Here is a 25,730-nt window from a genome sequence, read left to right on the forward strand (position 1 = left end):
ATTTTTGGTCTATTTTTGTTTATAGTGCAAAAAATAAAAAGCGCACAGGCGATCAAATACCACCGAAAGAAAGATCTATTTGTGTGAAAAAAGGACATGAATTTAATTTATCTACTGTATTGCATGACTGCGCAATTGTCAGTTAAACTAGCGCTGTATAGCAAAAAATGGCGTAAATTGCAGTATCTATCCCATAGTTTGTAGACGCTATAACTTTCACACAAAGCAATCAATATACACTTATTGGGATTTTTTTTGTACCAAAAACATGGAGCAGAATACATTTTGGCCTAAATTTATGACCAACTTTGAGTTTACCATATGTTTTTTATAGCCAAAAGTAAAAAAAAATTTATTTTTTCTAAATTTTCGGTCTTTTTTTGTTTATAGTGCAAGAAATAAAAAGCGAACAGGTGATCAAATACCACCGAAAGAAAGATCTATTTGTGTGAAAAAAGGACATGAATTTAATTTATGTACCGTATTGCATGAGTGCGCAATTGTCCGTTAAATTAACGCAGCGCTGTATAGCAAAAAATGGCGTAAATTGCAGTATTTATCCCATAGTTTGTAGACGCTATAACTTTCACACAAAGCAATCAATATACACTTATTGGGATTTTTGTTTTACCAAAAACATGGAGCAGAATAAATTTTGGCCTAAATTTATGACTAACTTTGAGTTTACTATATAAGTTTTATAGCCAAAAGTAAGAAAATATGATATTTTTTAAAATTTTTCGGTCTTTTTTTGTTTATAGTGCAAGAAATAGAAAGTGCACAGGTGATCAAATACCACTGAAAGAAAGCTCTATTTTTGTGAATAAAAGGATGTAAATTTCATTTTGGTGCAGCGTTGCATGACCGCGCAATTGTCAGTTAAACTAGCGCAGCGCTGTATAGCAAAAAATGGCATAAATTGCAGTATCTATACCATAGTTTGTAGACGCTATAACTTCCACACAAAGCAATCAATATACACTTATTGGGATTTTTGTTTTACTAAAAACATGGAGCAGAATACATTTTGGCCTAAATTTATAACTAGTTTTAAGTTTACTGTATATATTTTTTTTTGGGAAAAGTAAAAAGTATTGTATTTTTTTTTAATTTTTGGTCTTTTTTTGTTTATAGTGCAAAAAATAAAAAGTGCACAGGCGATCAAATACCACCGAAAGAAAGCTCTATTTTTGGGGAAAAAAGGATGTAAATTTCATTTTGGTGCAACATTTCATGACCGCGCAATTGTCGGTTAAATTAACGCAGTGCTGTATAGCAGAAAAATGGTGTAAATTGCAGTATCTATCCCATAGTTTGTAGACGCTATAACTTTCACACAAAGCAATCAATATACGCTTATTGGGATTTTTTTTCTACCAAAAACATGGAGCAGAATACATTTTGGCCTAAATTTCTGACTAACTTTAAATTTACTATATATTTTTTTTTGGCAAAAGTAAAAAGTATTGTTTTTTTTTATTTTTGGTTTATTTTTGTTTATAGTGCAAAAAATAAAAAGCGCACAGGCGATCAAATACCACCGAAAGAAAGCTCTATTTTTGGGAAAAAAAGGATGTAAATTTCATTTTGGTGCAGCGTTGCATGACCGCGCAATTGTCAGTTAAATTAACGCAGTGCTGTATAGCAAAAAATGGCGTAAATTGCAGTATCTATCCCATAGTTTGTAGACGCTATAACTGTCACACAAAGCAATCAATATACATTTATTGGGATTTTTTGTTTACCAAAAACATGGAGCAGAATATATTTTGGCCTAAATTTCTGACTAACTTTGAGTTTACTATATATGTTTTATAGCCAAAAGTAAAAACAAATTGTATTTTTTCAAAAATTTTTGTCTTTTTTTGTTTAAAATAGAAATAAAAAGCACAATTGTCCGTTAAACTAGTACAGCGCTGTATAGCCAAAAGTAAAAAAAAATTGTATTTTTTCAAAATTTTCGGTCTTTTTTTATTTATAGCGCAAGAAATAAAAAGCGAACAGGTGATCAAATACCACCGAAAGAAAGATCTATTTGTGTGAAAAAAGGACATGAATTTAATTTATGTACTGTATTGCATGACTGCACAATTGTCCGTTAAACTAGTACAGCGCTGTATAGCCAAAAGTAAAAAAAAAATGTATTTTTTCAAAATTTTCGGTCTTTTTTTATTTATAGCGCAAGAAATAAAAAGCGAACAGGTGATCAAATACCACTGAAAGAAAGCTCGATTTTTGTGAAAAAAAGGATGTAATTTTCATTTTGGTGCAGCATTGCATGACCGCGCAATCGTCAATTAAAGTAACGCAGCGCCGTAACGCAAAAAATGGCCTGGTCAGGAAGGGGGGTGGATCCTCTGGAGGGAAAGTGGTTAATCTTTCAGAATTTCATTTCTTTGACTTTTAATGAGCCTTTTTTTAATGGAGTCGGGGCTACAAGATAAGCTGACTTCTCGTTTTCATCCAAAGTTTGCAAAATATAAAAAAAACAAAACAAAGTCCTGCTTGTTATGTAATTCACTTGGCACAGGAATCCTCTGCACTGACCTATTATACGATCGTAGCGCTGAATACACAGCAATGTGTTTCTCGTTAACAAAATTATAAATTCATTCATATTCATATTTTAAACGGAGGGAGAAGGACTTGGCCATCTTTGGAAACTTTGATTTCATTACAAAGGTTTTTCGTTTTTTATGATGTAAACGTTGAGCAGACTTTGATAAACCCACATGCCTGCCAAATAAACAGGACATCACAGCGATGTATGGAAATGTTCTCTCCGTTTCCATCTGTCTGGATTCCCAGATCCGTCCTTCCAATGGAGAAGGTTTTCTTCTACCTGTCAGAAGCAGCACTGAGACAGCAAAATTCCCTCTTCCTTCCCTACTCTGCACTGTGACTCACTTTTGGTTGAAGACAATAAACAGACAGAAAGATAAGATCTATAACATGCAATGAGAGGAGATCCGAGTCATTCACACCTACTGCGTGTATAATATATACAACCATCTACTTGTAACAATTCAAGTCTGCTGTTTTATCACCGTACAACGATGACCCGGAGGGTTGTGACAGATGTTTCCTTTTTTTCCTGTTTTAATTTTGGCAGATAAACTCCAAGATGGTGTACATAAGTCCTGGCTGAATCCTAAAGACCATAAAACAGTCCTCCAGTTCTGGCTGCAATACTCATCTCCACTCCAGTGCTGTCTGCTGCAGTAACTCCTTTCTACCACTAGGTGCTCTCAGTTTCCCAGGCATCATTCAACCTGGGATCCTCTGCCCTTCTTCTCATCACCCCCCCCCCACACTAGTGTCCTCTGTCCCCACATAGTAGTGTCCTCTGCCCCCCCCCATAGTAGGGTCCTCTGCCCCCCCCCCACAGTAGTGTCCTCTGTCCCCCCACAGTAGTGTCCTCTGTCCCCCATAGTTGTGTCCTCTGCCCCCCCCATAGTAGGGTCCTCTGCCCCCCCTCCTATAGTAGTATCCTCAGCCCTCCCACACAGTAGTGTCCTCTTCCCCCCCCCCACAGTAGTGTCCTCTGCCCCCCCACTGTAGTGTCCTCTTCCTACCCCACACTAGTGTTCTCTGCCCCCCATTGTAGTGTTCTCTGCCCCCCCACAGTAGTGTCCCCTGCCCCCCCACTGTAGTGTCCTCTTCCTACCCTACACTAGTGTTCTCTGGCCCCCCACTGTAGTGTTCTCTGTCCCCCCCCCCCACAGTAGTGTCCCCTGCCCTCCCACTGTAGTGTCCTCTTCCTACCCCACACTAGTGTTCTCTGCCCTCCCCACAGTAGTGTCATATCCCCCCCCCACACTAGTTTTCTCTGCCCCCCCCACAGTAGTGTTCTCTGCCCCCCTCACAGTAGTGTTCTCTGCCCCCCTCACAGTAGTGTCCTCTGCCCCCCCACAGTAGTGTACTCTGCCCCCCCCCCACAGTAGTGTCCTCTGCCCCCTCACAGTAGTGTCCTCTGCCCCCCCCATAGTAGTGTCCTCTGCCCCCTCACAGTAGTGTCCTTTGCCCCCCTACTGTAGTGCCCTCTGCCCCCCATAGTAGTGTCTTCTGCCCCCCACTGTAGTGTCCTCTTTCTCCCCCACAGCAGTGTCATCTTCCTAGTTTTCTCTGCCCCCCCACAGTAGTGGTCTCTGCCCCCCCTCACAGTAGTGTCCTCTGTCCCCTCACAGAAGTGTCCTCTGCCCCCCCGTAGTGTCCTCTACCCCCCAGTAGTGTCTTTGGCCCCCCCAGTAGTGTCCGTTGCCCCCCCAGTAGTGTCCTCAGCCCCTCCCCCAGTAGTGTCCTCTGTACTTCCCTTCCACAGTTGTGTCCTCTGTCTCCCCACCAGTAGTGTCCTCTACCCCACTTCACATCACTCCCCCCACCACAGTAGTATCATCTGCCCCCCCCCCCACCAGTAGTGTCCTCTACCCCACTTCACATCACTCCCCCCTCCACAGTAGTATCCTCTGCCCCCCCCCCACCAGTAGTGTCCTCTACCCCACTTCACATCACTCCCCCCTCCACAGTAGTATCCTCTGCCCCCCCCCCCACCAGTAGTGTCCTCTACCCCACTTCACCTCACCCATCCCCTCTCAGTAGTGTCCTCTACCCTCCTGCACATCACTCCCCCCAACAGTGGTATCCTTTGTATCCTATTGTATGTAGTGTCCTCTGCCCCCTCCACCATTAGTGTCCTCTTCCCCTCCCTTCCCCCCGCAACACAGTAGTGTCCTCTACCCCCCCCCCAGTAGTGTCCTCTATACCCCTTCACACCCCCCCCACCCCTGCACAGTAGTGTCCTGTGCCTGCCCTCACATCACCCTCCCCCCCACAGTATTGATCTCTGCCCCCCTAGATCACAATTGACGAGCTACTGACCCCGCCTTAAGGGCTTTTTCAGATGAGTGGTAGTAAAAATGGGTGGCTGAGCTGTGGTTTCACCACCCCCTGGCTGCCCACCCGATCTATCACAACGCAGCCGGGCAGGGCTGTACACATGTCACAGCCATGGCATTTTTAAAGAAGTACAGCCAAAACTCTTTTGGCTGTACTTCTCCTGTGGATCACAAGAGTGCAGTTCATCCTGCACTCCTGTGACCCGTCTTCAGCTGAGAGCAGGCTGAAGCCCACAGTCTGCTGATGTCACCAGGCAGTCCAGACTGGGCAGAGATCCCTTTAAAGAAAAATCTACCCCAGAGTCTGGAGCGGCACCTGGCCCAATCTCACAGCAATCTGCCTGAGAGCCTGAGCCAGCCTCTTCCTTCACAGCCCAGCACTCCAGTGAGCACTGGGGGGGCAGAGCAGAGAGCGGTGAACTGGCGGTCACCGCTCTCTGCTCACAGCAGCTGTGAGAACTTTAGCGATCAGCGGTCATGTGATCGCTCAGTTCTCACACTTAGAGTCGGCGGGGGACAGATCTAGCTCAGACCGATGCTGCATCCAGTTAGGCAAGTCTGATTGGGGTCTTTTAATTTGAGATGCAGAGATTGACAAGCGATACCACTTTGTCAAACTCACCCATTGAGTTCAATGGGGCCGCGCCGCAACCATAGTTACATAGTTAGTCTGGCTGAAAAAAGACAAAAGTCCATCCAGTTCAACCATAGAAAACCAAAAAAAAAAGTTATAATCCTACACCCGCAGTTGATCCAGAGGAAGGCAAAAAAAAACAGCAAAGCATGATCCAATTTGCTCCTGCAGGGGAAAAAATTCCTTCCTGATCCCCCGAGAGGGGAACCATCTGAAATGCACATGATTGCAGTGCGACATAACAGGGTTAAATCAATAGCTGATATAGCAACTCCTAACTGCCTGTCAAATGCCCTCTGAAAAGTGTTCCAAATGCAGATTGTTCTTCAAAGGGCACTGCAAATGTAAAAAAGACCTAAGGGGATGTCACCACGATGCACTGCACTCATATAGGCTGGTTCACACCAGTAGCAGTCTCTACCATCCATCTGAAAAGTGATCCTCTGTTGAATGCTTTTCAGAGGGCAGTAGAGCGGCGGCTTCCAGGCTTTAAAGAGGAGAGACTGCTGCCTCCTAAATGAATATTATCATTCCAAAGAGGGACTTTGCATTTAACTGTCACTCTTCAACTGCAAGACAAGTGCTTGACTCCCAGTCCCTCTCACTTCAATGTGCGATTTTGACCTGTTACCTGTTAAGCTCAGCATGCTGAGTTAGATTTGCGGCAGTCGTGAAGCAAAGCATTGTGGCTGCGGCATGTGTACCATATCTTCCGGCTGTCATGTTAGGCTGTTGGTGGGCGGTCAATGGACGATAAAAACGCCCGGAAGGCCTGCTTTTACCTGTACATGAGATCAGTTTTGACACCAGCCATTTGATGGCTTGACAGTTCGGTTGAATGCACAAGCAACGGAGACCGCTATCATTCACAGAAATCTCCCAATTTTCACCGAAATTTCAGTGCAATTAATATTTTCAGTGTTGCTCGTCCTTTTTGGGCATCTATGACACAGTCCATGTGAAAACAAGACAAAAAGAGAGAAAAGGCGCCACTTATTCAGTGTAGTAATTTATTAAACAATCCCATGAATAAAACCAGTGATCCATGTCAGGGGTGGACTGACAACTCATGGGGCCCCCGGGCAATAGGGGATCATGGGGCCCCTGTGTCCTTGCCCAAACTCAAAAAAGCCTATGAAAAGTGTACCAGGGGCATCTCATGGGGCCCCCTACTGACCCTGGGCCCTCGGGCAGTGCCCGAGTTTCCAAATGGTCAGTCCACCCCTGATCCACGCACATATTGTATAATATAAGATCAGCCTGTATCTGACATCTAGCAGATGACAGCCTTTCCCTGGGCAGCAGTATGGATGGGTATGGCAGCCTCTCTTGTCCACTAGAAGGTCGCTGTCAACTGCAAGGAAGCAACAGGAATCAGGCCTAGGAACTGTGTGTGATGACATCACACACACGGAAGGGGGAATGTGGCAACACATTCTGGGGCGGGGGCGCCTCTTTTTAGGGACTTGCAGCCTCCCTAGCGATCTGATTATGTCCATTTTTCTGTGCTCAAAGCGGTACATTTTTTTGCATGGAATTGTGTATTTTTTTTATTGTAGGCCTGTAATTTTTAGGAATAACTCACTGAAATCTGTCCAAACAAGAGTCTAGTAAACATCCCGGGCAGGGGCGGACTGACCATTTGGAAACTTGGGCACTGCCCGAGGGCCCGGGGTCAGTAGGGGGCCCCATGAGATGCCCCTGGTACCTTTTTCATAGGCTTTTTTGAGTTTGGGACACAGGGGCCCCATGATCCCCTATTGCCCGGGGGCCCCATGAGTTGTCAGTCCGCCCCTGATCCCGGATAGGATAAAATTTGAAACACAAAATCATAAATTACAATATAATAAATAATCATAAAAAAAAATTATATAATAATAATAGATTTAATTCAATAATATAATCAAACCAAAAACACTGAAATGTGAAATATAGCGCCAAGTTCGCACATCGCTGAGCAAAGTCGCAGAATCGTTTTCAGTGTCTGATGATGAATTTCCCTCACGAATCATTATCACTCAATTCTGCAAGTGGTTCTGATTTACTATCGCTGTTCTCTAGCCGGTCTAAAACCGATTTTGACCTAAAGGGATGCTTTTTGGACGCCATGAACATTTCTCAGTTTCCAGGCAGAAAGAACAGTAAAAATGCAGGCAGGGCGCCGGACAAAGCACTCGGGACACAATGTATGTGAAATGGTTTGATACAGGAATGTTATACTATGTGATTTTAGTGTATTTAGTGAATGTCACTTTTACAATTTTCAAATTTCCCACCAGTTCCATCCCCCGTACGTCCCGACGTCTCAGGGAACAGAACCCAGAAGACAGATGCCGGCATCGGCCGGAGGAGATGGCCGGGGACACTGCAGGGGGGACATCGTGGGAGCGCAGGACAAGGTAAGTGCAGAAGAGATCCCAGAGCAGTGCTGCAGTGTATTCCCGAGTGTAGGGTTACCACTTGTGGTGCTGAAACTTTACCCCGAGCTACACTCGGGAATACCGCCAGGGAGCTTAATGAACTTTTTTACTTACTTAGCAGAAAACATTTCCCTTTTATCTTGCACTTGTGAGTGGCGTTTATGTAACACTACCCCTGTAGGAGCCACTGGTGATGATGGGTCCTCTGTTGTGCCATGACTCTCGTAACCGCTTGATCCCCACTGACACACTTGATCTTAGACTCCCAGCCGTTTACACCAGTGGACTTAAGAGTTAGTAGGCTACCAGTCTAAGAATGTGCATGAATACGGCCGCAATCAGCTTGGGGATAATTAAATTTATTAAGCGAAGCAAACAGAAGGGTAAATCAATAAACATGTTGTTACACAGACTTAAGAGTGCTATAAAGGGTGAAATGGTCTATTACATATTAGCTGGCAAACAAAGGGGTTGATTTACTAAAACTGGTGCACTCAAAATCTGGTGCAGTTGTGCATGGTAGCCTATCCGCTCCTAACTTAAGCATTTTCAATTAAGCTTTGACAATAAAGCCTGGAAGGTGCACTAGATTTTGCACCATGCAGTTTTAGTAAATAACCCCAAAGGAGTTATAGAGAGATTTAATTAACCTACAACCGTTAATTAGAGTCTCTAAACAACCTCAGCCAGTTCAGAAGAATCAAAACGTTCTTGTGTACACCTTGGGCATACAACCCCAACAGTGGGTATGTGTAGGATTTCTAGTGTTAGGGTACCTCTTCAGGTGGTAGAAAGTACCTGATGCCTAGTAGTTAGCATTGGCTGGCTTTCAGTGGGGCCCTTCCTTAGGTGGTGCACTGTCCCTTTAAGAATGTGGTTCATGTCCCATAGGAAACCATGTTAAATGGACTGCAGTGTGTTTCTGCAAAACAAGAAACATACTGAAAAAAGCACAAGTGTGAACCTAGTCTTAGTCCATCAATGTTCCAATGCCATAATGCCAGTTTTGTAGGTTCTTCTTGGTCTGCAAAACACTATATTATGGCATGTATAACCTCCTTTGTTGAAGAACATCTGATTCCTCTAAGATGGCTTTTGAGCTTCGGGAAAAGATGTAAGTCCAAAAATGCTAGATCTAGTGAATATGGTGGGTAAGGTATTAATTCAAAGCCATGCAGATAATTTGTTGCCATTGCAACTGTAGGAGTGTGAGAATGAGCATTGCCCTGGTGGAACAGGTGCCTTTTATCAGCATCCCAGGCCTTTTGGATTTTATTTCCTCATGAAGTCAGGTAAGCAAGTTAGCATAAAATTGTCAATTTATGGTCTGGCCATATGAAAGGAAATCCACCATCAATATGTCTTTACAATCCCATCACTTTTCCAACTGACTGTGCCAACATAAATGGACTCATGAAGTTTGGTTGGAAAGTTCATAAATAGACTTATGACGTTGGGTTAGAAAGTCCATAAATGTACTCATGAAGTTGGGTTAGAAAGTTCATAAATGGACTCATGAAGTTTGGTTAGAAAGTCCATAAATGGACTCTTGAAGTTGGGTTAGAAAGTCCTTAAATGGACTCATGAAGTTGGGTTAGAAAGTCCATAAATGGACTCATGAAGTTGGGTTAGAAAGTCCATAAATGAACTCATGAAGTTGGGTTAGAAGGTCCATAAATGGACTCATGAAGTTGGGTTAGAAAGCCATAAATGGACTCCTGAAGTTGGATTAACAAATTTGCACAATTTGGAAGGAAATCCACCATCAAAACGCCTTTACAGTCCCAAAAAACAGAGGTCACTTTTCCAGCTGACCGTACAGACATGGCTTTCTTTGCCCTGCCAATCAGAATCAGCTCGTTCACGTCTCATGTGGCTTTCTCACCATGTCAGAGAACAGCCCAGAGCCTTGCTCTTTAATATGATAAAATGTATTCCTTTATTTAATTACAGAAAACCCAATCTGCTATCAGCCCCACTTACCTGACTCCAATTAATCAACCGGTTCCACAAACTGTGCAGTGCTCCCAGGGTATTGGAAAATTCTTTTGCAATTAACATAATAATTTTCACTTTAGTAGATTAATTTACTTATAAAGAGAAGTCTGGTTTGAATGAAACCTTTTTATTAGTTTCTTAAGGTGGAGCTCTTTAGATCTCTAACCTATTCCTTTTATTTTCAGTACTTATTTAACATTGAAATAGAAGATTATAGAGTGTAGAGCCATTTACATACCCACATGGAAGAAAAATATATTATAAAAATATTCTTCCCAAATATATTGACATATATTTGAAATACTTCAATTTTGGCTGTATTCAGTATATTCCAATATATCGAATGCGTTTTTATATATTACAAAATATATGAAAAATATTTTTAAAAACATTTCTTTTTCATTATACTCTTCAGATTTGTTAACATATAAAAAAGTAATTTTAACTTATATTTTTACATATATTTGTAAATGCATTCCAAAAATTTAGATTAAATGTATTTTTAAAGAAATACAGTATATTTGAAAATATATTTTTAAAAATATTTTTCATATATTTTGTAATATATAAAAAACGCATTTCAACATACAGTATATATATATATATATATATATATATATATATATACATATATATATAAATATATTTTGAAATATATTGAATACGGCCAAAATTGTAGTATTTCAAATATATGTGAATATATTTGGGAAGAATATATATTTTGTAATATATAAAAAACGCATTTCAACATACAGTATATATATATATATATATATACATATATATATAAATATATTTTGAAATATATTGAATACGGCCAAAATTGTATTATTTCAAATATATGTCAATATATTTGGGAAGAATATTTTTAAAATATATTTAAAATATGTTTTTCTTCCATGTCCATGTCTCTCAAAGGAGCCTACAATCTAGTGTGCCTATTGCACCCATGCACACATTAAAGAAAACATACTGTATGGTCATGTTTTACATACTTTTTTTATTACTGTATGCTTCTGTTTGTTCTTTAAATGTTTATATATGCAATAACAAAACTCCTAAACCCAGCCTGTGTCCATAGTATTGCTGACTCAGCACCATTCACAAGCAGCTTAACTTTTCAATAGCTCAAACCATAAAAATACAGAGTCAAGTTGTTTCTCTGTGTGGAGAGTACATAACTGATTTTAATATAGATCTGTGAAGTCACTGTTTCCTCTGAGCCCAGAATTCCCCAAATTGGGGGGAGGAGAAGGAGAAGCTGTTTAAAGAGTGTGAGGCGTGGGATTAATGCCTTCTCGGAATTTGACCAAAATTTTTGAATATGCCCACCTGCTCTCCTTATTAAGAATTGGTGTCAGGGAAGGCTTGTCCATAGCACAGAATGTGCTTCGGGAGCATACAGATGAACAGGTGAAGGATAGCGTGTAGCTTGTGTATGTGTGCACATGCATCCGCTACTAACACTGACGCCAAATGGACTATTTAAATGGAGCTGCTGCACTGGATCATTGCTGTCTGATCTACAGTGTTTCTGTGTAACCTGAAATCTGTTCTTGTTACTGACCCAGCCTGGCTCTGAGGAAGAGGTTGTGTCCTCGAATTGCGTTAGCCAGTTGGTCATCCAGGGTTCCATCGTATGGACTCAGATGTTGTTTGGATCATACACCTTGTTCAGTTTGACATGCCTGTGTTATTATGTCCATTGTGAGTATGATACCTATTTTTGTTTCTTTAATAAATTATTCTAAACAATAATGCACTAGGTCGGTGCTCCCTTTTTCTGTTTCTCCATTTGTATCCAGTGTATTCGGACCACCCCGGTCTGTTGAAGGCAGCAAGCAGTGCATATTCCAGAAAATTCCAGAACATTCCTATTGGGTCTACTGAGTTCTTTCCTAGCGCAGGAGTAAAGTGTTTGTTGTGTTGGACTGGCCTGGCTCTGACTATGCTTAAGTTCCACCTGCACTGACCCCGACTTGTCTTTGGAATTTGCCTCTGCTATACCTAATTCGCTTACCGTTGCTTATTTTGGCCTGATCTGACCATCTGTCACCAATCCCATGTGCCTGACCCTGCTTCCTGCCATCTCCTACCACCAAACAGAGTCTTCTTCTGCTTACCTGGTCTTCACCTGTTAGTCCACCACCTGCAAATTGACGTCTGCCAGCCAGGTACCTGCCAGCCTGCCACTTTCTTGTACAGTTGGATGCATGGGATGCCTTCGCTGGCAGTGTGCTCTTGCTGGGCGTCACGTGCGTCCCTGTGCCTTTAAAGAGGAGTGGGCAACCTCCAGACACATCTGACCCTACTCTATCCATTCCTATATGTGCTCCTACTATGGAGACTCTGGGAGTTTTGAGTTAGGACCACAGTATATACAGAGGTCCCTTGATGCGGGCACTGCGGCTTACACATATATTTGCAAATGTGTGCAAACAAAACCCTGTTTTTAACGCAAACTGTTAGACTGCTGATGTCTACCCACTACCTGACAGTGGTCCCTCATCCTCTACTGGCCACTTCGTTGGTGCTGTCGGACCCCAGCCACTACTAGCTGCCTTTGCCGTATGGCTCATCTCTGCAGACACACTTGTTACCTGCCCTCATGGACTACTAGTTACTAGAAGAACTACAGGCACTCATGCCTCTCCATGCTCTTGCGCCTTCTGTCACTCTATTAGGGGCCCTTCAGTCGGAGCTGCAAGAGAGGCCTTCCTCTTCAAGTCAGGCTCCAACTGCAGGTACCTGACAGTTGGTCACAGCTTTGTTGATGGTTTTAACTTCTCAGCTTTGAATGGTTCCAACTTTAAGCCCTATGAGATCTTTGGTTTGTTGGGTGCCTGTCTGGGATTTATGGTGAAGACAAGTGTTTGGACGGTGTTATAATTTTATGATGTTATTGGGGCTTTACAGTTTATCTGTGACCAGCACAGATTTATGTTAGAATTACTAAAGGGTTGCTTACTGAATATGGAATTTGCATCCAATAAAGCTGTAGTCTGGTACTTTATTTGGAGGCAGGGACCACATATAAGGTTGAAGGACCAGCTTTGGGGTTTAAAACTATATGATTCTTAACAGTCATAACCTTGATTTGGTCAAAATTTATAATTGTTATCTGGCATTTGTGCAAGTGTGGTATCGCCACTGGTGTGCCAACAGTGAAACCTCCAAATCCTGGATACATTTGATACCAGCTAGGCATTATATTTTTGTAAGCTTTTTGTGTCTACATTTAGAATGGCCATGTTGATTTAATTTGCATGGCTTGGACTTTAAAATCCATCTACTACACTGGCTTTTTATATCGCTGATGCTTTTTCCAAGAGATGGACTGACGATTATTCTTTTTTTGGTCTTTAGCTGTTTATTGGATTATGATCAAAGATGGATATACCTGGAAGCAGTGGTTGATATTGGTATACAGCGCCATATTGGTTATCACCTCCAGTGACCACAACACACATAGCTTGATAACAAACATCTCTTGTTCTTGGGTACTTTTGCTTGCCTTGCACTAAGGTGGACTTTGGTTTGGACATCAAGCAGACATTAGGAAGTATACTGAAGCCATTTTTAGTCCTTCCATTTGAACTTGATCCAAGTTAGGTCCAAAAAAAGACTTTATTCTCCCCATGTTAAATATTTTTCATATCATATACTGTACTGTATATCCTTCTTGCTCTTTACAATCAAAGATGGACGCACTTGGAAGCCGTGGCTGATAAAAGGGAAGAGCGCCACAGTGGCCATTGTCCCCAGTGATCACAACACTCATAGCTTGGGAACAACAATCTCATGTTTTTTTTCCAAAACCTTTTATTGGTTTTCACAAAATACAAGCAAGTTTGAGCATACAACTGTATATCACAGATTCAGATCTATCCAAAAAGGTACATCAACTAACAATACCTGTAGTTGAGCTGTTGTACTGTACCATACATCTCAAGAAAGATATTTAATATAGCTACATAAGAGGAAGATGGAGAAACGTGGATGGAAAAAAGCCCATGGAGGTTGTCGCCAGCCCATTGAGGGTTGGAATGAACCTGAGGGGAAAATTAATAAACTAAAAGCAAGTAAAAACAAAAACTAAAATACAACCAAAAACAACTATAGGATAACTCAACAGACCTGAGAGCCCTAGTTTGAAGTCACAAATCTCTAAGTTGGTGAAGCTACAGCTACGGTGGTGGAACTGTAAAGAACTGGGTTGACCCTTTCAGTATAAAAGTGAAGTTGGAGAGGCTACTCTAAAAAGTGTCAAGAAGACAAAAGGGCAGACACTTCTGATTTTGGTCGCATGTGGTCCATATCTCATGTTTTTGGGTACTTTCGTTTGCCTTGCCCTAAGGTGGACTTGTCCTAAGGTTTGGAAATCAAGGAGAATTTCAGTGGCTGTTTTTTACTTCCTTTTGAGCATGATGTTAGGTCCAAAAGAAATACTTTATTATCCCTTTGTTACATATCCTTCGTACCAAACCAAAGGCAAGCAATATGAAGCTAAACAATTGAAATGGTAATATGTCAGGCTAAGGTCTACCTGTACAGATGTCTCCTTGGGGGGGTGTCTACAAATCAGAACTTAGGTCAGCTCTGTATTATTGGGCAACAGCAGAATTCGGGAGCCAGAAGTGGAGAAGACATTTCTGACACATGCAAAATTTTCCTGGCCTCAGGAGACACGAATCAATCTTTTTGTGGCCTGCTTTATGGTGTGGACCTGGTGATGGGAAGCCATGTTTTCATTGGAGTCATGGATGTCAGGCCTACATATTTTTCTTCTCAGAGGTAGATATATGTGACCAGAGAGAGGAATGAAATATTGTCTTCTTACATGGAGAGGTCTCAGAGGAATAGAGAAGAATTTGGTATATTTTGATTGAGCAAATATTCCACTACGGAGCCAGTTTAGCAAAACCCAGAACGATGACTGAAGTGCGATTATGTCAACAAGAAAATAAACTCATTACCACGCAACTGAGCTGCGAGGCAGTTCTGATCCTTCAGCCATAATACTTTGGGAACTTGTATTATCCACAAGAAAGTGGGATTTATTAATAAATAGGGGTGACCAGAGTGATTTTGGCAAAGCTGTTTTCACTATGAAATTATTTATTGAAGAATTGCTTGAAAAGGTGAACATTTGCTTGTAGTTAGGGTAGTTCAGTTTATTTCACTTAGTGACCTTTGTAGTTGTGTTTTTACTTTTAGCATTTTTTTTGTACTGTCGCTTGGAATTTAGTTTTTTATTTTATTTTTTAAAACAGGAAGTGACAAGAAATCTCTTCAAAGCTAGAAAAAAATTACCACTTAGTTGTCATTTGAACATGTGTCCCCATTGGAAGACTTACCCTCATCTGTTGTTTTGGTGACAATTGTAACATTTAGGCTCTGTTAACTCTTTGTGTAGTGGGAACAAGCATTTTTTTGTTGTGCGATTTTCATACGATTTCTTGAGTCGCACATAAGGCAGCCCACCCATTTCAATGGGCTGCCCTATGCGCATTTGTTGCCCAAAAGAAGCTTTTGCTCCTTTTGAGAGACAAACTTAGCGCAATTTTTAAAGTTGCGTTTTGCCGTGATTGATGCAAGATTCTGTTGCACGCTGATTAGAGAATAATGGCACCCAAACACATGTCGTGCTTTTTGTTGTGATTTGGAACCGCAGGCAGAAACACATCAATTCTGCCTAAACAGGGCCTTAAGGTTTGTCATCATTTTAATGTTTCACAATAGGTGATTTAACAGTACCGACTGGCATATTCAAGGCTTTGGACATCTTTTTATAAGGACATAAAAAGATGTCCAAAGCCTTGAATATGCCAATCAGACTTCCATCTTTATTTCATTACCTTGTTACGCAGGACTTTTAACAGTTCTTTTCTGATCCCCATGGCTTAGTATCTAGCCTAGTCAGTGCTTCCACATAAGAGCTAACAAACTCATTGACTATTTATACACTGACACTAATTGCAATTTAACCCCTTGCCTACCAGGCACTTATACCCCCTTATTTGCCAGGCCAATTTTCAGCTTTCAGTGCTGCCGCACTTTGATTGACAATTGCGCGGTCATGCAACATTGTACCCATATGAAATTTTGATCATTTTTTTCTCACAAATAGAGCTTTCTTTTGGTGGTATTTAATCACCACTGGGCGCTTTACTTTTTGCGCTATAAATAAAAAAAGTGCAAAAAATGTGAAAAAAAAAAGTTTCTTTGTTTCTATTATAAAATTTTTCAAACAGGTATTTTTTCTCCTTCACTGATGTGCGTTGATGAGGCAGCACTGATGAGCACTGATGGGCGTCACTGATGGGCACTGATAGGCAGCACTAAAGGGCACTGATAGGCGGCACTAATGAGGTGGCACGGATAGGCGGCACTGATAGACAGCACTAATGAGGTGTCACGGATAGGCGGCACTAATATGCAGCACTGATAGGCGGCACTGATAGGTGACACTGATGATGGGTACTGATAGACGGCACTGACTGGCATCACTGCTGGGCACTGACTGGCGGCACTGACTGGCACAAACCCTGGGCACTGACTGGTGGCACTGACTGGCAGCACTGCTGGGCTGCACTGGTGGGTGGCACTGGTGGGCAGCACTGGTGGGTGGGCACAGGTGGGTGGCACTGGTGGGCACAGGTGGGTGGGCACAGGTGGGTGGCACTGCTGGGCACAGGTAGGTAGCATTTATGGGCACAGGTAGGTGGCACTGCAGAGTGGCACAGGTGGGCGCACTGCTGGGCACAGGTGGGTGATCTGGGCACAGGTGGGCGGAGCTAGTGGGCGTACTGCTGGGCACAGGTGGGCAGAACTTGCGGGTGCCACTGCTCGGCACCAATCATCAGGGCACTGATCATCAGTGCCCTGATGATCGGTGCCGATCCCCGCTCTGACAACTGCCGGTCCTCGGCAGTACTTTCCTCACGATCTGACAGCGTGAGGAAAGTGCAGCCGAGAACCGGCACTTGCATTTCCCTCTGATCAGCGTGTCATTGGACACCGCTGATCACGTGGTAAAAGGCAGCTGTGATTGGCCTTTTACCACATCACGTGATCAGCTGTGTCCGTAGGACACAGCGATCATGGAGATCGCCGGGTGCGCGCCCCCTGGGGCACGCAGGAGAGCGCGTTCTGGGAGGACGTCATATGACGTCCACCCAGAACTGGCCGGCCGCAGTGCAGCCGTCATTCGGCTATCTGCGGTCGGCAGCTAGTTAAAAAGCCACAGATGTGGGACATTAACCTCTAATTGGCATTTTAACCCGTGTGTGTCACCTTGTGTGTCTGTACCAAGGCCAAACATTCCAGGGGGCGGAGACTTCTGATCCAGGGGCGGAGACTTCTGATCCGGGCCATTTGGGTGATTTCTGTTATCATTATGATTTAAAAAGGAGTCAAACAACTATTTGATAATAAATGGCGTCATATGATCATCATCCTTTAATAAAAGAGCATTTTTTGGAATGATCAGCCATATTTTCAATATCAATGCTAAAATTTCACAATTTATGCCAGGGTATGCAAACTTTTGAGCACAACTGTAAGATCGCCCTTATTGAAAGGATTTGGGACCTGTGGATTAGATATCTGTTGAGCTCTCCATGACTTGGGACTACCTGCCCGAGAGGTGAGGAAGGTGTACCTCCACTCAGTGGTGTATTTTGGTTTTGTGCTAAAATCGGGCACCCCCCGCATCTAAATTTGTCCCACCCTTTCATCTGCAAACTCCACCCCTTCCTCTGTAGGCTCCACCTCTTCCTATTAGAGCTCCACCCACGGACAACGATGGGAAAGGGGGGCCGTGCCACCCCCTGAAAAGTGCCTCCCTAGGCAAATGCCTTGTTTGCCTTGCGGCAAATACGCCCCTGCCTCCACTCTCCCCCTTTTTTTCTTTTCTTCTTCTTCTCTCTCGTTTTAATCCAATTTCTCACTTGTCTCCTCCTTTTTTCTTTTTCCATTTTTTTTTTGGTTGAGCTTATTTGCGACATACCACTCTGTGGTGGGCCGTTATGCACAGTGAGAGGATGAAGCAGTACAAGGAGACAAGCAGCTGACAAAAAGCATGCTGATAGGAGGAGAGAGCAGAGTGACAGAAAAATGAGCTAATCACTGCACTGCTTCTCTTTTCACTGTCCAGTCAGGGTGCTTTCAGAAGAAGTGAGTTGAATGAAGCTGGCTATCAGACTAAGAACATCTAGTGACAGAAAAAAAGCACTGCAGGTGAAATCTCTGGGTTGAAGGTGCATATAATAGTGAAAACACAGGTTGCGCTCATATTATAAACCAAAATAAACTATAAATGTGTCAGCAACATATAATAACATATATGAGCGCAACCTGTGTTGTCAATATTGGCACACTTTAAGGTTAGGTTTTGCAGCTTATATTTTTATATATTTCATATATTTTTCACTAGAGTCATTTATTTTATGAATATATGTTGTTTTTTCTGTTAAAGGGATATTCATCTGTATCTTAGTTTTGGCTAGAGTTCTGCTTTACATGGTATACAATAGCAATCTCTTAGATTGTAAGCTCCCAGGATCAGGCCGTCCTATCCCTCTTGTATTGAACTGTATTGTTGCTGTATTGTCTCCCGTTATATTGTAAAGCGCTGAGCAAACTGTTGGCGCTAAATAAATCCTGTATAATAATAATAATAATAGCAATAATAATAATAATAACAATATTAATAATAATAATTATAATAATAACAATAATAATAATAATTATAATAATAACAATAATAATAATAATTATAATAATAACAATAATAATAATAATAATAACAATAATAACAATAATAATAATAATTATAATAATAACAATAAGAATAACAATAACAATAATAACAATATTATTAATAATAATAATAATAATAATAATAATAACAATAATAATAATAATAACAATATTATTATTAATAATAATAATAATAACAATAACAATAATAATAATAATAATAATAATAACAATAATAATAATAATTAGCCAAAATACACAAGACAAAGGAATATTAGTACAGAACCCTACTTGACATAACGTTCCAACAGACCAAATTACTATGAAATTTCACGGCAATTTGATGGTAATCTGACAATTTGGCATGGTAATACCCTACAATGTTGCTCCAAGTGCTGGCAGTTGTGGAAACATAATAACACATAATCACATCGCCCTACGGGTGGGCCTGTGCACTGTGAACACAATTCATACAGCCATTTTTGTCTTAGCATGCAATTTTGTATGTTTTTTTTTTCACGCAAAATGTTGGGGGGATCTTTTTTTTTTCAAGCATAATGAGGTGGGGGGGGGGGTCATCCAGAAAATAGATTTTGCATCAAAATACACAAAGCCAGACAATTCATGCATTTTTGTTATCTACCTCCTGCCTACTTGGGTTATTTAAATTTTTTTGCAAAAAGTTAAAATCAGCATTTATGGCGAGGAAGTTACTTAGAAACCCCAAACATTATATACAGTTGTGTTCAAACTAATAGCAGTCAGACATCACTAACCGGATCAATCACTGTTTTTGGTAGAAATGATATTTCTACATGGCAAATAATTTCCTAGCAGGTGTAGTAGAGTAATAGAAATCCAACAGACCCAACAGTCATGACATGCATGCTGCTGATTCTGTGTCATTGAATCACTAATTGAAAGGGGCGTGTTCAAAATAATAGCAGTGTGGAGTTCTATTAGTGAGGTCATTCATTCTTTGAAAAACAGGTGACAATTACTGCCCTTATTTAAGGAAGGAGGGCAGCAAATGTTGTACATGCTGGTTACAGTGCATTTCTCTCTGAAATTCTGAGGAAAATGGGTCGTTCCAGACATTGTTCAGAAGAACAGCGTACCTTGATTAAAAAGTTGATTGGAGAGGGGAAAACATATAAAGAAGTGCAGAAAATGATAGGCTGCTCAGCTAAAATGATCGCAAATGCTTTAAAATGGCAACCAAAACCTGAAAGACGTGGAAGAAAGTGAAAAACTACCATTTGAATGGATAGAAGAATAGCCAAAATGGCGCAGACTCAGCCAACAATCAGCTCCAGGAAGATGAAAGAAGGTATAAAGTTCCCTGTGAGGACTGTTACAATTAGAAGACGCCTATGTGAAGCCAAGCTATCTGCAAGAAGTCCCTGCAAAGTCCCACTGTTGGAAAAAAGACGTGTGCTGAAGAGGTTACAATTTGCCAAAGAGCACATTGACTGGCCTAAAGAGAAATGGTGCAACATTTTGTGGACTGATGGAAGTAAGATTGTTCTTTTTGGGTCTAGTGGCCGGAGACAGTTTGTCAGACGACCCCCAAACACTGAATTCAAGCCACGGTACACTGTGAAGACAGTGAAGCATGGTGGTGCAAGCATCATGATATGGGGATGTTTCTCACACTACGGTGTTGGGCCTATTTATCACATACCAGGGATCATGGATCAGTTTGAATACATCAGAATACTTGAAGAGGTCATGCTGCCTTATGCTGAAGAGGAAATGCCCTTGAAATGGGTGTTCCAACAAGACAACGACCCCAAACACACCAGTAAACGTGCAACATCTTGGTTCCAGACCAACAAGATTGACGTTATGGAGTGGCCAGCCCAATCCCCGGATCTTAATCCAATAGAAAACTTGTGGGGTGACATCAAAAATGCCGTTTCTGAGGCAAAACCAAGAAATAGAGAAGAACTGTGGAATGTCGTCCAATCATCCTGGGCTGGAATACCTGATCACAGGGGCCAGAAGTTGGGTGACTCCATGCAACACAGATGTACAGCAGTTCTCAGAAACAGTGCGACTACAACCAAATATTCATGAAGTCATTCAAAGGAAAGCAAAATCTTCAAACATTTTTCAGTTTATATAGTGAATGTTTGAGTTTGTAAAGAAGAATACAAACACTGCTATTTTTTTGAACCGTCTAATATTCACTTTTCTTCAATTTTTTTAGAGGAACAACAGAAATTTGATATATTTTTCTTCATGTTTTGATTTGGAATAGAATGTGTAGTGTTCCCAATGCATTTGTGTGGATGGAAATAAAAGCTATTAGAAGGATTTTGAGCTTTATTCACTTTTTTCAACACACTGCTATTATTTTGAACACAACTGACTGTATATATATATTCTGAAACATAGGGTCTGGAGAATAAAATGGTGGATGCTGCAATTTTTATGCCACACCATATTTGTGTGGCTCATTTAACGGGACACAAGAGGTGAGAGCAGAGCCGGTGGGGGAGCACACAAATTTAAGTTTTTGTTCACACAGGAGATCAATTAAGAAGCACTGGATATTCATTGCATTTTAAGGGAACATGTATTTCTGAAGAAGTATACATGAACTTTTTTTGACATCTATATGGACATTGCTTTTGGTTACTGCTATTGGTTGATTTATTTATTTACTATTTTATTTTTGGCACTTATTATTAAAAGAAGTACATGGATGTATTTAATATTTGAATTTAGCATTATTGAGTGAAGCGCAGCACATTATTTGCTATTTAGTATTGTTTATCAAATGAATATTTTCAGGGAAAAAATACGCTTAAGTGCACACAAACACAAAATAATACCCATTTTTTGGTAAAATATAAAAGATGATGTTGCATCGAGGAAATAGATACCAAACATGTCAAGATTTAAATTTTGTACATGCCTGTGAAATGGCAACAAACTACGGTACCTACAATTGTACTTTATAGATTATCATTTTAGAACTAATTGCGAGCGATGGCCCTGGAATTATTGCTCTCACTCTGATGTTTGCAGTGATACCTCACACATGTGGTGCATGCATGCTGGACTTGCGCTCATGTTTGCATTTGTGTGTATGAGCAGGGGTACAGGGGTTCTTTTCATTTTTTTATTATTTTATTTATTTTGTTTCATTTATTTTTACACTATTTCTTATTTTTTTTTGCTATCACAAGAGAGTGAACTAGCCCTTATGTCAGGGCTTGAAATTTCCACTCGACTGCTCGCCTATGGCGAGCAGAAATTATGGTGGGGGCGAGTGTGTTCCCCAGAGCCGTCTTGCTGAGCAGGCTCGGAGCTCAGGCTGGATCTGTCAATGGCACTGGGAGCTGTCAGACTGCTCAATAGCTGAGCGCAGTGAAAGCAAAGGAAGGAGTGTGTGTTGTGCTCTCTGCCTCCCCCTAGAGTGCAGTACCTGGCTCTGTGAGTGAACAACGAAGTACTGCAACTTTTTATGGGGGGGGGGGGGTGCTGCTGTGTGTGTACGTGTCCATGTGTGTCTGTGTATGCATGTACAATTTTACATGTATTTGTGTGTGTACATGTGTCTGTGTATGTACGTACATGTGTCTGTGCGTGTGTATTTCTGGGTATGTACATGTATCTGTGTGTATGCATGTCTGTATGTGCCTGTGTGTGTATACATGTGTCTGTATGTGTGTGTGTGTACATGTGTCTCTGTGCGTGTGTGTACATGTTTCTGTGTGTGTATGTGTGTGTGTGTGTGTGTGTATGTACATGTCTGTGTGTGTGTGTACAGGTGTCTCTGTTTATGTGTGTTTGTTGGTGGCGAGTAACTCTAAGGCCTGGCTAGTAGCTCAGGACTTTAAATTTTAAGCCCTGCAACTATGTGATAGCTTTGGGAGGGCGACAGGTACTCTTTATGGATACATCAAGGGATCTATTAGACCCCCCCCCACCCATGTCTCCCCTCCAAAGTAGATAACCAAGTACAGATTGTATTTGGGTAGCTGCTTCTCGAGCTGCAACCAGCCAGGAAATGACATCTGTGAAACCAGAAGTGATGAAATCCTTTTCTCTTTGGTGATCATTCATCACAGAGGAGATGGGGGAATGGATGTTCCTCCATCTCCTCTGTAGGGATAGGTTCTGACCACTTTTACAAGAAATCTGTTGGTTAACCTCTGTCACCTGTGTTAGGGAAAACTCAAAGTCAGCAGTTACAAGTACTGTTTTGGCTTGGCACTACACTTTTTAAATTGCTTTTCTGATGTTAAATCTGACTTCCAGCCTTCCCATCAGTCTTGCCCCCACCAGTCATGATATGTCTGCTTTGAATAGAGAAACACAGAGAGCCTGTGATGACAAGTCTTAAGATGAGTACAGAGGAAGGGTGCTGTGATGTTTTCACCCTTCTGGACCTTCCCAACAACCAAAATCTGTCTTCATTGCCTAGAGAAGCACGGAGACATGGTGATGACATCACTGGGACTAAAATAAGGTATGTAATAAAAACAGAAAGGTTTTATTTAAACATTTCATTAGCATGTTGATGAGGGGGAAAGCAGGGAAGGCAAAATATAAATAGCATACATTTTTAAAAAGTATATATTAAAAAAAATCTATCTATCTATCTATCTATCTATCTATCTATCTATCTATCTATTTACACATCAGGGGCGGACTGACCATTCGGGCTCTTGGTCAGTAGGGGGCCCTATGAGATGCCCCTGCTACCTTTCATAGGCTTTTTTGAGTGTGGGTGAGGACACAGGGGCCCCATGATCCCCTATTGCCTTGGGGCCCCATGAGTTGTCAGTCCACCCCTGATACACATATATATAACAGGAAGAAGGGCACACCGGAGGGTTATGATTAGGCGCGGGATCGTGTGAAACGCGTTAATAGGTCCTGTATTCACGTCCTGGTGTTTTGTGTGTCCTATGAATCAAGAAATATACACTATATTCATCAATCCTCCGGTGTGCGGTTGACCCTTCTTCCTATTGCATCGTGTGTGGTGGCGAGCCAGAGCCTGCACCTGTTGTGGATTGATCTGGATTGTTTGCCTGAGAAGTATACCTCTGTTCTTTACATATGTATATATACATATATATATATATATATATATAATTTTATATTTTTATATATAATTATTTTATATATAATACATGACGGCAACGGCGAATTGACGGCTAGAAGAGCCATGGCACACTAACTTGTTTGATGAGGCGCATTATTAGATAATCCAAACAAAGGGATGTTAAAGACTGTAATGGTTTGAGGCAATTTTAATTTGTAAATAAATAAATAATATAATATAATTTACAAATATATAATATATAAATTATATCTAAAACTCTAAAATTATAACTTTATACGACACATATATATATATATATATATATATATATATATATATTAATACATTTTATATTTATATATATATATATATATATATATATATATATATATATATAAATTATATGTAAAAATCTAAAAAAAAAAAAAATATATATATATATATATATAAATATTCTAATTTTATATTTTTATGTACAATATATATATAATTATAATTTTATATTTTTACATATAATTTATATATATATATATATATATAAATATAAAATGTATAATTATATGTGTCTATATATACTGTATATAATTATAATTTTTATACATAATTTATATATGATAGATTTTATTATATATTTGTGTATTATATTATATTATTTATTTATAAATAAAGTTGCCTCAAACCATTACAGTCTTTAACATCCCTTTGTTTGGATTACCTAATAATGCGCCTCATCAAACAGGTTAACGCGTCATGGCTCTTCCAGCCGTCGATTCGCCGTCATGTGCTCACAAGGCTGCCGAAGTTTATTATTTTAACTTGGAACTGAGTTTATCTCCAATTCAAATGGTTGTTTTTGCAAACTCCCTGTATCCACAAACGAAATTAGCATTGCACATTGGATGTGTTTAGCTTGTGTAATTTGGACTGTTATGATTGAACTAACACATACGGGACAGAAGTAAACACTCAGGAATGTTTAATAATAAATAGACTTAAGCAGAAGTCGGGATCCTAAAAGAGCCAGGAGGAGCGGTGGACTCCGCGAAAAACCCCGATTTATTTAATCAGATTCCCCAACCTGGCTTTATACTCCGCAAATCTGGAATCGTTTACACATTGAAACATTTCAACCAATGCAGCGTATAGGCAATAAACTATCCTTCCACTTGTGCATATATGATTCATACGTTGGCATCTTTAACGATAACATTGTGCTATTTTTGGTTATTTTATTTTTTACTTTGAATAAAAAGGACACAAAAAAAAAATTGCTGTCACACATACACTTTAACTATGATTGGAAAACTTTTACAACGCTTTTTTGTTTTAATGTAATGCAAACTTTAGAATTTATTTAACAATGAAACTTTTTATAGGAAAAAGCTAATTAAAAAGCAGGATATTGTTTTTTTAAAGGTGTATTTTTAGTGAGCAAAAATTCTGAATTCATATTTTATTGAACTCATTGAGAATAACCTTCTCGATCCCCTTCAGTCTGTTTTTTTGGCCCACAACACTCCACAGAAAGTGCTTTCCTAAAACTCACAAACGACTTACTACACTTGATCTTAGCCAAAAGGCCGAGAAGCGATACAAACGACTTACTAACAGCTAAAACCAATGGTCACTATTCCGTACCAGGGGCGGACTGACCATTTGGAAACTCGGGCACTGCCTGAGGGCCCAGGGTCAGTAGGGGGCCCCATGAGATGTCCCTGGTACCTTTTTCATAGGCTTTTTTGAGTTTGGGCAAGGACACAGGGGCCCCATGATCCCCTATTGCCCGGGGGCTCCATGAGTTGTCAGTCCGCTCCTGTTCCATACTCTTACTTTTGAACCTCTCCGCTGCCTTTGACACAGTTGACCAACCCTTCTTCCTCAATGAACTCTATTTCCTTGGTCTTCGTGACTGTACTCTTCATTTTGTCGAATATTACCTATCTCACCGCACCTCC

Source organism: Staurois parvus, unplaced genomic scaffold (genome assembly GCF_062004578.1).
Source record: "Staurois parvus isolate SC_StPar_1 unplaced genomic scaffold, SC_StPar_1.0 ptg001154l, whole genome shotgun sequence".
Taxonomy (NCBI): Eukaryota; Metazoa; Chordata; class Amphibia; order Anura; family Ranidae; genus Staurois; species Staurois parvus.